Raw genomic sequence first — 14415 nt, 5'->3', positions numbered from 1 at the left:
GGACCAGTAGTTCCTGAGATTAGCGCGTTCAATCAAACAAACAAACAAACTCTTCAGCTTTATTATATTAGTATAGATAGTATAGATATAGATGACGAATTCTATTTCGACGGCCTCAGTGGCGCTGGGGTGCACACCCCAGCGCCACTGTTGATTTACAAGACGGAGGTACTGGGTTCTATCACTGGCTACGCATATTGTGGTTTTCTTAATTCGTCCTTAATTTTCTGGTTGGTGGAAGGTTTCGGCCGTGGCTAGATATAGGTAGAAACCGAAAGAGTGTAGATTTTCATCCTACTTCTAACAAGTTAGCCCGCTTAAATCTTAGATTGCATCATCACTTGCCATTAGGTGAGATTATAAAAAAAAAATTAAAATACTGGCGGACGCCCGTGAAATTCTGTTTTTTACAAATTCCACGGGACCCACGGGATTTTTTCGGAATAAAAAGAAGCCTGTGGTCTGCTCCAAGGTGCAATATATCTATTTGTCAAATTTTATCCAAATCGAATCAGCGGTTGCCGAGAAAGGGAAACACAGATAAACAAAGAAATTAACCTTCGCATTTATAATACAAAAATCTAAAATATCTTTTTAACAAAACAATTGAACCGACTAAAAAATCACAAAAATAAACTAAAACGCAAAAAAACCATAGTATGTGCTGCCTTCTGATCACTTTGAAGGCGGTGCCAAGCCAGTGACGTATTAATTAAATTAATATATTTAATCATCTACGCGGGTGAAACCGGTCGGTTATGTTTAATAAAAGAAACAGTACAAAAGACGCGAAACACAAAAGATGGCCTCATAGCTTAGCAGCGATCTCTGGCAGCCGACCTTAGGATTAGAAAAACATGAGGTCGACACTGTATTACAGCTAATGTTTATTTGTTATGAAACAAACTTTTTTTGTTTGATACAGTTTCGCTTGATTGCGCTTTAACTTGATGTTATGATAAACGCTAACTTGGAATCTAAGCCTAAATAAATTATTCAGCCGACGCCCCGCGGTTTTACCCGCGTAGTTCATGTTTCCGTAAGAATACAGGAATATAATATAGCCTATGACACTCACAAATAACGAGGCTTTCTTATAGTAAAAGAATTTTCCGAATCAGTTCAGAAGATCCAGAAATTACTGCCAGCCCACAAACTTCAACTCTTTTTAATATCAGTATTAAAAGTAAGAAACTTAAGTAAGTTACCCCGATATTGGAATCTCTGAATTAGAATAAGTTTTTTAACCAGTATGTTTAACTGGTTATGTTTAACTGGTTATAGGTACTGATACTATAAAAACAAAAAGTAATTTTTGGCTCTTTCATAAATTAATTTTACATAATTTTGAAGAAATTCAAATAAATTACCTCCTTGCAAACCAACCAACCAACCAACCAACCAGTAAAACAACAAACATTAAGAAACTTAGCTAATATTTTTTATTATCACCATCACATTGTTCTACAATCTACCGTTTCACAAAAACGTTTAACTTGTTGAAAAACATGCCCCTGATTTAAGTTAATAATTTGTCATAGAATTTTTTTAAATACCTGCAGATATGTCTTTCTAGAGTTTGTTAAATCAAATTAATTAATAAATAAATGTACAGACAAAGTAATAACTAACTTACCTCATAAAATGCGCTATAAACCCGGAAAGTTTATTCTAACATTAATACTTTATCTTCTCGAATGTATAATAATAATTATAACTAATTAAATAGTTTAACAACCTATTTATACGTACAATAGTTTAACCACAACACAAACATACACAGGCTATAATATAGTTAACATACACTAACTGAAAACTTTATGTAACTCGCAATCCACACGTCCGTTCGAACCAAAGTTCAATTAAACACTGAAAAACGTACCGTGTACAAGTTGCTCTTTCATTAGACGTTCTTTTCACGGCTATATTAACAGATTGGATAACGTACATCGCTCCTAACAAAACATCATTGAATGGCAAATGATTCGAGTTTCACGCAATGGAAAGCGAATTTATCTTTTAACAAATCTTGCCTCAACTAAGCTTATCACACTAAACTATAAACACTGATAAGGTTGGAACTTTTTTAAAGTGTCAGTGAAGCTTTATGCTTTAATAATGCAATGTGCAAATCATTAGGTTAGGACTGCCATCCAAAAGATAAAAAAAGATAACTCTTTCATCAATTGCAGTCCTAACCTAATCCATTGCCGTGTTAAGAATAATTAGTATAGGTAGTAGTATATTTATTGTATTAATATTAAGTTTATATTATATGAAACCTAACGAGAGGCATATTCACTCAGCGGAAAATCTCTTTAAAAATAAAGGTTAAAAAAAGCTTTTACTTCGCTTCAAAGACTGTATATTATTTACGTACACTATAAATATAGAGACATACACAAATAATATATAAATAGCTCACATTGACTTATACATGACAAGTGCACACAACATTCACTAAAAAAACAAGCAAACAGTCAAATACCAATTAAGGAACAGAAGAACAGCTATAACTTAACTTAACTTAATTATTATTATGGGGTAGAAATCACCGATCGGTGAGTTTTTTTTAAAGGCATTATAAGATTTGATAAATATGTCGAAGCCAGGTATAGAACGAGATAGTGCATTATATTTTGCGCATATACGAGCAACGGGGGCTTAGTTTCCGAGATGTGTTCTAGCGAAAGGGATATGAAATGTTTTACGCTTCTTGCAATGACGGGGATATCTAATCGGAACCGAAAGACAGACCCGGTCAAGAAGGTCGATGCACTTCACCTCATAATGTACTATGTTATGTAAAAAAAACTGGTCGCGTATTTCTCGGCTCTTGTGTAGAGACATCATTTGAGACCCCACTCGAGACATTCGGTTATTCCTCCCCACGTTCACCCCCCACAACTTTTAACTCAACGGCTCAACCGATTTTCATCAAACTTGTCTGAGAACACTCACACATAAGTCACCTAAATTGAAACCGATTCATCAGTTCGGAGCTATGGCGCCAAAGACAGACAGACACGTCAAACTTATAACACCCCCCTTTTTGCGTCGCAAGTTAAAAAATTTACACAAATGTCTCATAAGGAAATAATACTAAGAGTAAAGTATTTAAGCATAACAAATCTCGTAGTCCAGAAATCCCAGAGCTCGGTAGGTAGCTCAGAGGTATGTCGTATACCGGTAGGTAGGCGAATGTCGAGTCATATGACGTCACTGTACTCGATGTTATTTATCTGCGTCGGTTCACACCGGTTATTTATTGGTGAATTCCGTGGCTGGATTGTTTGCTGAAAAATTACCTACTTGTCATTTTGCGAGTAGAGAGTCAGTGGTAAGACCTCCCACATTTTATGGGAGCTGAAAGTGCTTAGCTAAAAGCGTTCCAATACTGAAACTGAAAGGAGCGTGGCATTTCATCCTATTCTTAACAACTTAGCCGCTTACATCTATATAGCATTATCATATTAAAGAATTAAACAAAAAAAAGTGTGTCATCTACGGCAAGAATTAAGTCTGGACGGTGGTGATATTGGAAGGTAGTAAGTTTTAAAGGTCCAGTCGAGACTGCGAGAGTCTCCTATAAGCCATTAGTAGTAATCATTTTGATTAATATGATGAAAACTGCCCCCCTAGGCAAGTGGCAAGTCGATTCTCTTTCTACGATCGCTAACGCTTCGAAAACTAGAAAGATGTATGGGAATGACATTTGCTATCGTCAGGTCACGTGATCAAGATCTGTCATTTAATCTATTTACAAAAGAAATATTTTTTACTCCGAAAATATTTATTTCAGAACAAATGTTCCTTAGTCATTTTTAATTGATTTTCCTTAAAATAAAATGAAATATAACTCTAGAGTTATGGGAAAACTCCCGAGCAACCTGTATTTATTGGGTTTCGTTTAAAAAAATATAAATTGATATGATACTAGTAGGAACAGTATGAAAGTAGTACCTATTCGAGTTTATCACGTTCATACAAACAAACAGACCTCCTCACCTGAAAGTGCTTCTTTTACAATAATTATGTGAAGATACCTATTAGTCGTAGATATACAGGATGTCTCGTAAATATGTCCCCTAGTATGTCGTAATATTTATGGGACACCCTGTATACGACTGGATCAATAAAAATTTATCAAAAAATACCCTCAAGCAGTCCGGAATAAGACAGGGGTGTCACGCCCTCGAGGCAAAAAGGAAAGGATTTGGAATTAATGGTATGAAAGTGGAAGATGGAAAATTTTCTCATATAAATACAGCTTTTTCATTTTCACAACGCCCCATGATGTGTGAGACGAGGAAACTCAAAGACTTCTATTTTAGCTAGATCCCGTTTGTTTCTTCACTAGTATGAAGTCCAGCGTACGATGACGTCATGAAAATTGTTCAGTTATATCCAATTTTATTCTATTTGCGAGCTAGGATGCCATATAAACACATAGACATACAAGCTGAACCTCACACATCTTCTTTCTTTTGCATCAGGAAATGTAACACTGAGTCTAACTTGCTGAAATACACTATTTATGATATAATATGTATAAAAAGCTCAAATTACAACAACAGTACGAATATATTAGGCTCCGAAACTACCAGACAGTTTTAAAAAAATATATCACTAATACAAAGCTGCATTATCAACAAGTAATATCTGTAGGCTTTTCTTATCCCCGTATTCCCACGGAAATGAGAACTACGCGGGTAAAACCGAGGGAGTTGCTAGTACTACATAAAACTCTTTTGCAATCATTATGTAAATGATGTACCTATTGTTAAATAGTAATATAAACTAAAAAATGAAAAGCCTGCCTGAGTTAGTTGTGGGCTCTTCTCGGACTAAGGCGCTTTGGAGCCCTCGTAACTTTAATTTTAAGTTTTCGAGTAATTTATTATCACCATTATTTTATAATATTAATACCTGACGTTTCAAAAGTGCTTGGAAAACAAGCCTAATAGAATTTTTTTTTATTCTCTTCAAGTTAGCCCTTGACTACAATCTCACCTGGTGGTAAGTAATGCAGTCTCAGGTGGAAGCGGGCTAACTTGTTAAGAGGAGGATGAAACCTTTCGGTTTCTATGAACGCTAAATCGCTTGGCGGTACGTCGTTGCCTGTAGTGTACTAACTAGCCACAGCCGAAGCCTCTCACCAGCCAAAAATGAATATTGACTATTAATGGAACTTTGAAATCCTGATCAGCTGGATATGAATAAAGTGTTTATAACACAAAACTTTACAATCTGAGCATTATCGCCGCGGTGTACGTCAATATATTTTGTTAGATACACGTGTTATCATTATCGAGATTATTAAACACAAGATTAAAACTAACACATGTAAATCTATACTAATATTATAAAGAGACAAAGTTTGTGAGGTTGTAAGGGCCTAAAATCTCTGGGTCTGCTGATACCATTTTGAAAATTATTTTGTCAAAAGAAAGCCACAGTTTTTGTGAATACCACAGACTATATTTTATCTCCGTATTACCACGGGAACGAGAACTACGCGAAAAAAACCACAAGGTGTTTTCTAGTCTAGTGTTTTTTATCATTTGACCTTGTTAAATGGCAAGTCACTAAGATCTCGTGACGACCTCTGGCGCAGTTAGTAATGCTACAGTTTCCAATACAGATTTCCTAGATTCGATTCCCAACTTTAAAGATTTAAAAAAAAGTCACTCTCGGGTTGATTAAAATTTATTTATTTATTATTATTAAATTAGCACGGATAAATCCAGTTACACTAATTAAAAGAAATGTACATAAAAATTAAAAAGAACAAAACACCACAGTAAAAATAGACAAAAATAAGAAAAATTAAACATAAAAACTGATGTACAGAAAGCTTATTGACTATCTTAACTAAAATATCAATTACAATAATTATCAAATAAAAAAAAAAATATATTTAAATTACATCCTCTCGCAAAATTGCAAGATATCCCTGCACAATTTGGCCCAATTATCTGCAAAAATGTCACAGTCAGGAAACTCCGACAACAGGCCATTTAATGCGGTAAAATGCGGTGTGCGTGGTACTGGGGAATTGGCGCGTGATACTGTCCGAGAAAAAGGAACGACCATCAATTTTCGGCGGCGAGGATTCAGGTTGTTTTTAGGAGCAAATATTCGACACAAGTCATTAAGAAGCTCCGGACAGTCTATTCTGCCCCTAAAAACTTTGCATATAGTAATTAATTGATCGTAAGCTCGCCTCGTCTCCAACGAGTTATAACCTAAGTGACCCAATAGGAACTTTGTGGGGTACAGAAAGGATACCTATTACCTAAGGATATATAGGAAGGGGTTTATATATTTGGCTTAGCTCTTTTCTGGTATTAGGCATAGGCCATGGATACCCATGCCGCCAAGCGATTTCGCGTCCCAATATGGTTCCCGAAAATGATCTTCAGAGGTATTGGTAAAATAAACTCGTCCCTCGGTCTTACAATTAAGCATTGAAATGTAATTTATTTACAAATAACATAGCCCATTGAGAAATAATAAGAAACTTAAGCTATCTAAATAGCTATACAAATCATGCTCACGTGACAAAATTACTGGCTGCATTTCGTCAGTGTGACAACCATGCCAATGCCTAAAGGCTATAACTATAACTAGTCATTGAATAATAAACATTAATAGTCTAAAAAAAATATGCTTGATACCTTTATCATGGGGGTACATTTCAAATAGCCTGTCTATTGGATAATAGCCTGCATATTGGATTTAACACACGTGACTATTTTTTTTCGTATTCCTGACAGCAAATTCTTTCATTTTATATCCATATCATTGGGGTGGATTTCAAATGAATTATTATTATTATAGGATTTATAATGAAGTTTCTTAGGTAGTCATGTATTGTCATCAGAACTACGTACTTAAGATATCTATGTCAGAAATCAGAACGTGTGCAAAATTTGATCCTAATTGAAGACCGGAAAGTGGGTCACATTAAGATTCCAAGGTTTTCTTACATACATAGTTACAAGTAAAGCTAATATAAGTATAGTTAAAAAAACCACCTCTAACGTGTCGTGCAAGAAAAGTTGGTTGTATGTACTATTATGTATTCTGTGATACATGACATACTCGTAGGTAAAACATAGCCGGGCGTACGCTTGTAGTAAATTATTAAATAACGAAGTTAAATGTATTGCAAAGTGATTTATTAGCGATAACGGTGAATATCGCGGTCATCAGAGCTTTAACATCCACCCTTACATTGCGGAACTACGCGCATGTTAAACGGTTTATCGGATTGGCAATCGAATTTATTGTTAAACACTGATAGGCATAAAATGCTTGTAATTGATCTATAATGTAAGTACAAGAACATGGACTTTTTACCCGACTATGGCTAAGCCAACAGAAAGGGTAATGATTTTAGCAGTCTATTGATATGCGTGTACGTTCCACCGTAAAGCCGTAAAATGATAATTTTATACTAATTATCATTGGGATCCGCTAGCATAGATATATAATAAAAAAATATTTCAGACAAATTTGTTGTCTCTTAGCAATAAAGTAATAGTGTATTCTTCTTCGTCTTTATCAACCCATATACGGCTCACTGCTGAGCTCGAGTCTCCTCTCAGAATGAGAGGGGTTAGGCCAATAGTCCACCACGCTGGCCCAATGCGGATTGGCAGACTTCACAAACGCAGAGAATTAAGAAATTCTCTGGTATGCAGGTTTCCTCACGATGTTTTCCTTCACCGATTGAGACACGTGATATTTAATTTCTTAAAATGCACACAACTGAAAAGTTGGAGGTGCATGCCCCGGACCGGATTCGAACCCACACCCTCCGAAATCGGAGGCAGAGGTCATATCCACTGGGCTATCACGGCTCAATAGCGAATAGTGTATTGCGCAGTTCTTAAACCTACCTGGCTTTATGGAGTCCAGATATGGGGTTCCGCTTGCAAATCTAACATATTATCATTACAAAGAGTTCAGAATAAAATACTAAGAACAATTACCAATGCGCCCTGGTTTACACGAAACAATGAAATACATCAGTAGTAACTTCTCCTTTAAGGATTGTGGATATATGCCTAAGAAGAAGAACTAGTAAGTCTAGACAGAATAGACTGATAATGATGAAATGACGAGCTACATAAGATAAGTAATATATGGATTATTTAATTTCACTTTTGGGAAAACGCTTTCAGTCTTAGTTTAAACCATTCGTTCCTTCCTTACTTTTTTTTGCTAATCAATGCAAATATCTAAAAAAAAATATTTTTTCATAAAACTCACTCAAAACTTAGCTCGATCAGAATTAATTATTACTTCGTCCCCACTTTCTTGTGTTTCATTTGGCGGAAATTACTCGAGAAGATGTTTCTAATGAGATGAAAATTGAAGAGTTAAACGTTTTTTAATTCAATTATTTGTTAGCTCGTCACTGCTTCTTTTTGTTAAGTGACGATCACAGAATAAATCCAAAATGAGTCTTTACAAGCAGCGTGTTGAAGCCGGTGAAAACCATAAAAAAACCGCGCGTCTCCTTAGCATTCGCATATACAAACATTTTCATAATTTGTATTTCAAGATGATCATATGAATCATGAATGAATGAATATGTACCTACTATGATGTTGTTTGTAAGCCTTCAATAAAATAAAATAAAATCAAAAGATTTAACGCTAACAACAATTACGTAAATCCTACTTCCTACTTCCTATACTACTAATGTTATAAACGCGAAATTTTGTATGAATGTTTGGATGTATGTTTGGATGTTTGGATGTTTGTTACTCTATAACGCTACTACTGAAGCGATTTAGCTGAAGTTTGGAATGGGAATAGATTTTACTCTGGATTAATACATAGGCTACTTTTTATCCCGAAAAAATCCATGGTCTCCCGAGATTTGCGAAAACTGATGTCTTTAATGATATGAATGTTTGTTACTCTTTCACGCCTCAACTACTGAACGCCGAATTAGCTGAAATTTGGTATACAGATATATTATAGCCTGTATTAACACATAGACTACTTTTTATCCCGGAAAAATCCATGGTTCCCGAGGGATTTGTGAAAAACTAAATTCCACGCGGATGAAGTCGCGGGCGTCCGCTAGTTAATATAATAATCCTTCACCGTTTGAGACACTTTTTCTTAAACTGCACATAACTGTAAAGTTGGAGGTGCATGTCCCGGACCGGATTCAAACCTACGCCCTCCAAATCGAAGACAGAGGTTACGTACGTCGAGTATTATCTCGAGACAATTTGCTTCAACGATGTTTTCCGTTGGAAGCTAACATAAACAAACGCACAAAATATACATTCCATAAAAAAATATTATCCATTCGCTTTCAATCTTTCCCTTTTGGAACCGAATATGTTTGGCTTTTAGAAATGCTTATTTGGACGCGTTTAAAAAATTCTGTTCTTAATGTATTTGTAATAGCGATAGGAAGTATTTTTATGGCATGCATTAAAATTCATGGACAACATTTTTTTTTTGAGACAGACGTCTGGCTGGACCGATTTAAATGGTACTTGCACTGGAATATAGAGGAGGTTATTCAGCAACATATAGGCTATATATTGCTGAATAACCGATAAAATATATTCGTTTATTTCGTGGAGGATTTGTGAAAAATTGTGAAAAATTCATAGACAGCATTTTTTTTTTGAGACAGACGTCTGGCTGGACCGATTTAAATGGTACATGCACTGGAATATAGAGGAGGTTATTCAGCAACATATAGGCTATATGTTGCTGAATAACCGATAAAATATATTCGTTTATTTCGTGGAGGATTTGTGAAAAATTTTATTGTGGGCGTCCACTATTTTTCATAGCCGTGATAACCCAGAGGACATGACCTCTGCATCCGATTCTGGGGGTGTGGGTTCGAATCCGGTCCGGGGCATGCACCTCTTTTCAGTTGTGTGCATTTCAAGAAATTATATATCACGTGTACCAAACGGTGAAGGAAAACATTGTGAGGAAACCTGCATACCAGAGAATTTTCTTAATTCTCTGCGTGTGTGAAGTCTGCCAATCCGCATTGGGCCAGTGTGATGGACTATTGGCCTAACCCCTCTCATTCTGAGAGGAAACTCGAGCTCAGCAGTAGGCCGAATATGGGTTGATAACGTCGACAATCTTTTATAAAATAGCAAAGATCTAGGCTTTTGATTTCTATACCCATGATTTTTGGTGTTTCTATTTTGGGGATCTAACTATAAGAATCTATACTAATGATATAAATAGTAAAGATTTGATTGTTTTTCGTTTGCACTGAATGGGCTCTGAATCCACTGCACCGATTTCACTGTTCGGAAGCTACACTATCCCAGGGTGCTATAGGCTATATTTTATCCTTGTATTCATACGGAAACGGTAGGCGTCTGCTAGTAATTTATAAGTAGCGACACCGACTCGTATATAGCTGTGTGTCAGACGCAAACATTCCTCTCATCGACCACGTGAACGATCAACATTACGACCCGCCCGTTTTCAGCTGCCACGGAAAGTAATTGGAGCCATGTTTTATTAAAATAAATTAGGTGTTGCAATTTTTTACCATCACATTGTCTAATTTTTCCGTACCAAAATACGTAGAAAAGGAAAACTGAAAATTGGCCAACAGCGGGCGTTTTTGATGAGTTCATAAATTGTTTAATGATTCACGTAATCACAAAGATTTCTCAAAGGACTAAATTACTTTATTGGGTTGTTTCTGGCGTACAAGCAGTAGTAAGACGTGATAGCTCAGTGGGTATGACCTCTGCCTTCAATTTAGAGGACGTAGGTTCGAATCCGGTCCGGGACATACTCATCTCAAACGGTGCATACCTGAAAATTTTCCTAATTCTCTACATGTGTGAAGTCCGCCAATCCGCATTGGGTCAGCTTAGTGGACTAAGTCTTTCATTCTGAGAGAAGACTCGTGCTCAATGGTGAGCCGAATATGGGCTGTTAATGATGAAGCAGTAGGGTACACGGAAACTGCAGAATTGGTCGACCCCTCACTAGGTGGACCGAGAACATCAAGCGGGTTGCAGGGAGCCGGCGGGTTGCTGACGGCTCGAGACCATTCTGTTTGGAAGTCAATGCAAGAGACCTATGTTTTTTTTTTAATTCTTTAAGTTAGCCCTTGACTACAATCTCACCTGATGGTAAGTGATGATGCAGTCTAAGATGAATTCGGGCTAACTTGTTAGGAGGAGGACGAAAATCCTCACCCCTTTTCGGTTCCTACACGACATCATACCGGAACGCTAAATCGCTTGGCGGTACGTCTTTGTCGGTAGGTTGGTAACTAGCCACGGCCAAAGTCGCCCACCAGCCAAAATATCCAGCAGTGGACGTCCATCAGCTTTTAATGATGAATGATTAATGACGAATGATGAAGCATGATGAAGCAGCAGAAGCCGTGACAAACGAATGAGCTTGCATCATAGTCGGTTTAATTTTTTTCATTAAAAATATTTTATTATTCTGTTTTTAGTGTGTCATAGTATTGTGTATTTGTATATGTGTGTATTTAAAAAAAACGTGTGCAATTGAGAACTTTCTCCGTTTTATAATAATAAAAAAAAAGAAGACATTTTTATAAATTGTGTGCAAAACCTCTTTTCAGTTGTTTATAAAACGCCGCGCGTCTCCAAGCACGTTAAAATGTTGACGAATACATAAAATCCAAATGAGGGTAACATTTAATACCGCTCAATTACTAAACAATTGGGTCAAGTACTTCCTCTTATAATTACAAATGGAAGTCTCAATTCTGTATTTAGACGCGCTCCACTTGTGGAATCACCTTTCGTTTGGACTAAGAGCTGCAATAGTCAGACTTACCTCATTTATGAACACTGAAATTTTATCATGCCGTGCCCATCGATCGTAGATCGTTAGATGGGCTTCAAAGCATCGCCGAATTGTCATTGGTTTCACACATTGAGTACGTCATCACTCGTAACAGATTTCTCTTTATTCATTACTAGCTGACGCCGCGCGGTTTTACCCGCGTGGTTCCCGTTCCCGTAGGAATACAGGGATAATATATAGCATATAGCCTTCCTCGATAAATGGGCTATCTAACACAGAATTTTTCAAATCGGACCAGTAATTCCTGAGATTAGCGCGTTCAATCAAACAAACAGACAAACAAACTCTTTAGCTTTATAATATTAGTATAGATTCATGTTGTGGCTTGTGTTTTTACACTTCCAAAATGAACACCAAGGCATAACTAAGGGATTAAAATAAAAAAAACAGTAAATATTTTTTTAAGTCCACGTCCACTCACAGCATGCGCTTGTTACGTACCAAGATAAGATGTGCGTGCACGTCTTTGGGTAATGACATAAAATTGTGCGTTCTTTAGTATGTAGGGGCCCATTTAACGATTTATATCGATGGCCGTGCCGTGATAGCCCAGTGGATATGACCTCTGCCTACAATTCCGAAGGGTGTGGGTTTGAATCCGGTCCGGGGCATGCACCTCCAACTTTTCAGTTGTGTGCATTTTAAGAAATTAAATATCACGGGTCTCAAACGATGAAGGAAAAACATAGTGAGGAATACCAGAGAATTTTCTTTATTCCCTGCGTGTGTGAAGTCCGCCAATCCGCATTGAACCAGCGTGGTGGACTATTGGCCTAGCCCCTCTCATTGTGAGAGGAGACTCGTGCTCAGCAGTGAGCCGTGGGTTGACAATGATGAAAACCTAACAAGTTTAGAAGGTTGTGGGGCACATATTTTTATTTGGACCAGGGCTCTTAGTTACCTAGCAACACCACTGGGTATATGTGGCTATCGCAGGCACCCGCTCTGTAACGGATTGTAATCCTCACTGACAGCTCCCAGTTTACTTTAGTAAAAAGTTTTCCAGTTAGCCCTTAGCGGATTAACTGTCCTTCGTTCACGAAAATATTATAAGGTAACATCAAAGGCGAGTTAATCCAGTTGGGTGATTATTTTGAAATTTATTCAAAATTCAAAATTTATTTATTTCAAGTAGGCTTAGTTTACAAGTACTTTTGAAACGTCAGTTGAGTGTTTGTAACGACTCTACCACCGGTTTGGAAGGCAGGTTCTGCTGAGTAGATCCGGCAAGAAACTCAAGTTGCTCTTTTGAAACAGAAATCATACAGTATTTGAATAATTTTAATTTTAACATCATCAAAATTTCTTTTAGTTTTACTTACTGCTGCAATTTATTTGATACTAATTGTTTTCAACAGTTGTACTCTGTTCACCAAGGTCATATCGGAATAAAAAGTTGTTTATGTGCTTTTTTTTTGGTAAATTACATTTAGATTCGTTTTGTTGTTTCTGTTAAATATAAATAATACACGAAAAACTAAATACTAAGATGTGCGTGCACGTCTTTGGGTAATGACATAAAGTTGTGCGTTCTTTAGTATGTAGGGGCCCATCTAACGATTTATATCGATGGCCGTGCCGTGATAGCCCAGTGGATATGACCTTTGCCTCCGATTCCGGAGGGTGTGGGTTCGGATCCGGCCCGGGCGCACCTCTAACTTTTCAGTCGTGTGCATTTTAGGAAATTAAATACCACGTGTCTAAAACGATGAAGGAAAACTTCACGAGGAAACCTGCATACCAGAGAATTCTCTTAATTCTCTGCATGTATGAAGTCTGCCAATCCGCATTGGACCAGCGTGATGGACTATTGGCCTAACCCCTCTCATTCTGAGAGGAGACTCGAGCTCAGCAGTGAACCGAATATGGGTTGATAACGAAGATCGTATCCAAGCTTATCCGATAGCAAAAAACACTGCATAAAGTCCAGCCTTCCATTAAACAATTCAAATCGAATGGAGTTATAAAACTTTAAGTACTTACATTAAAAGTCATCAAGTAATGCAATCTAGACAGTTCCAACTTTGAACAGTTCTATAGAGTAGTCAGAAGAAGACAATTAGTTTCCCGTCCGTTGTCGCTGCAGGATACTGGGTAATTAACTTTTACAGAGAGATAAAACTATTTCCATTATGTCTCAGATGTTATTATTTTCACAGAGCAGATAAAATTGTATTTGTTTAAGCTAATGAAATATAATTATACTTGGAGATGAATAAAGTTTTTAGCGACTGCAAAGCCTTGCAAGACAATTTCAATTGTCTAATCTACGATGGTAACTTATGAAGTGAATATTGTACACCTGTCTTGCTGTATGGATCAAAATTTTGAGCGGCAAAGGGGGTGAATAGTAGGTAAACGAAAATGCATGCGAACGAACTGCCTATGTTGAGATGAAAGTTAGACAAGCCCTTGAAAAAATTTTACCTGTGTCATTTCACAGGTAAATTTTTTTCAAGGGCTTGTACCAACGTGATTATCGCTTAGAAGGAAGGTTACTATATCAGAAAATAACAGCACTATGTTGTGATTTCTGAGCAGTAC

General features: G+C 36.8%; 1 protein-coding gene across 3 annotated transcripts in view; it reads right to left on the bottom strand.

Annotated features, from left to right (window-relative positions):
- LOC112058332 (adenylyl cyclase 78C) overlaps nt 1-14415 on the bottom strand; it is a 106457-nt gene that overhangs the window by 69058 nt on the left and 22984 nt on the right. For 2 of the 3 annotated variants that reach the window (XR_008250823.1, XM_024099118.2), the window contains exon 1: nt 1637-1846. The exons of the other annotated variant lie outside the window; for it this stretch is intronic. The gene's annotated coding sequence lies outside the window, so the exon portion shown is untranslated. Of the gene's footprint in view, nt 1-1636; nt 1847-14415 lie in introns of those variants that run through there. 3 annotated transcript variants of the gene reach the window in all.

The sequence above is a fragment of the Bicyclus anynana genome, chromosome 4 (genome assembly GCF_947172395.1).
Source record: "Bicyclus anynana chromosome 4, ilBicAnyn1.1, whole genome shotgun sequence".
In the NCBI taxonomy this organism is placed as follows: domain Eukaryota; kingdom Metazoa; phylum Arthropoda; class Insecta; order Lepidoptera; family Nymphalidae; genus Bicyclus; species Bicyclus anynana.
This window is presented reverse-complemented; position numbering and strand designations above follow the sequence as displayed.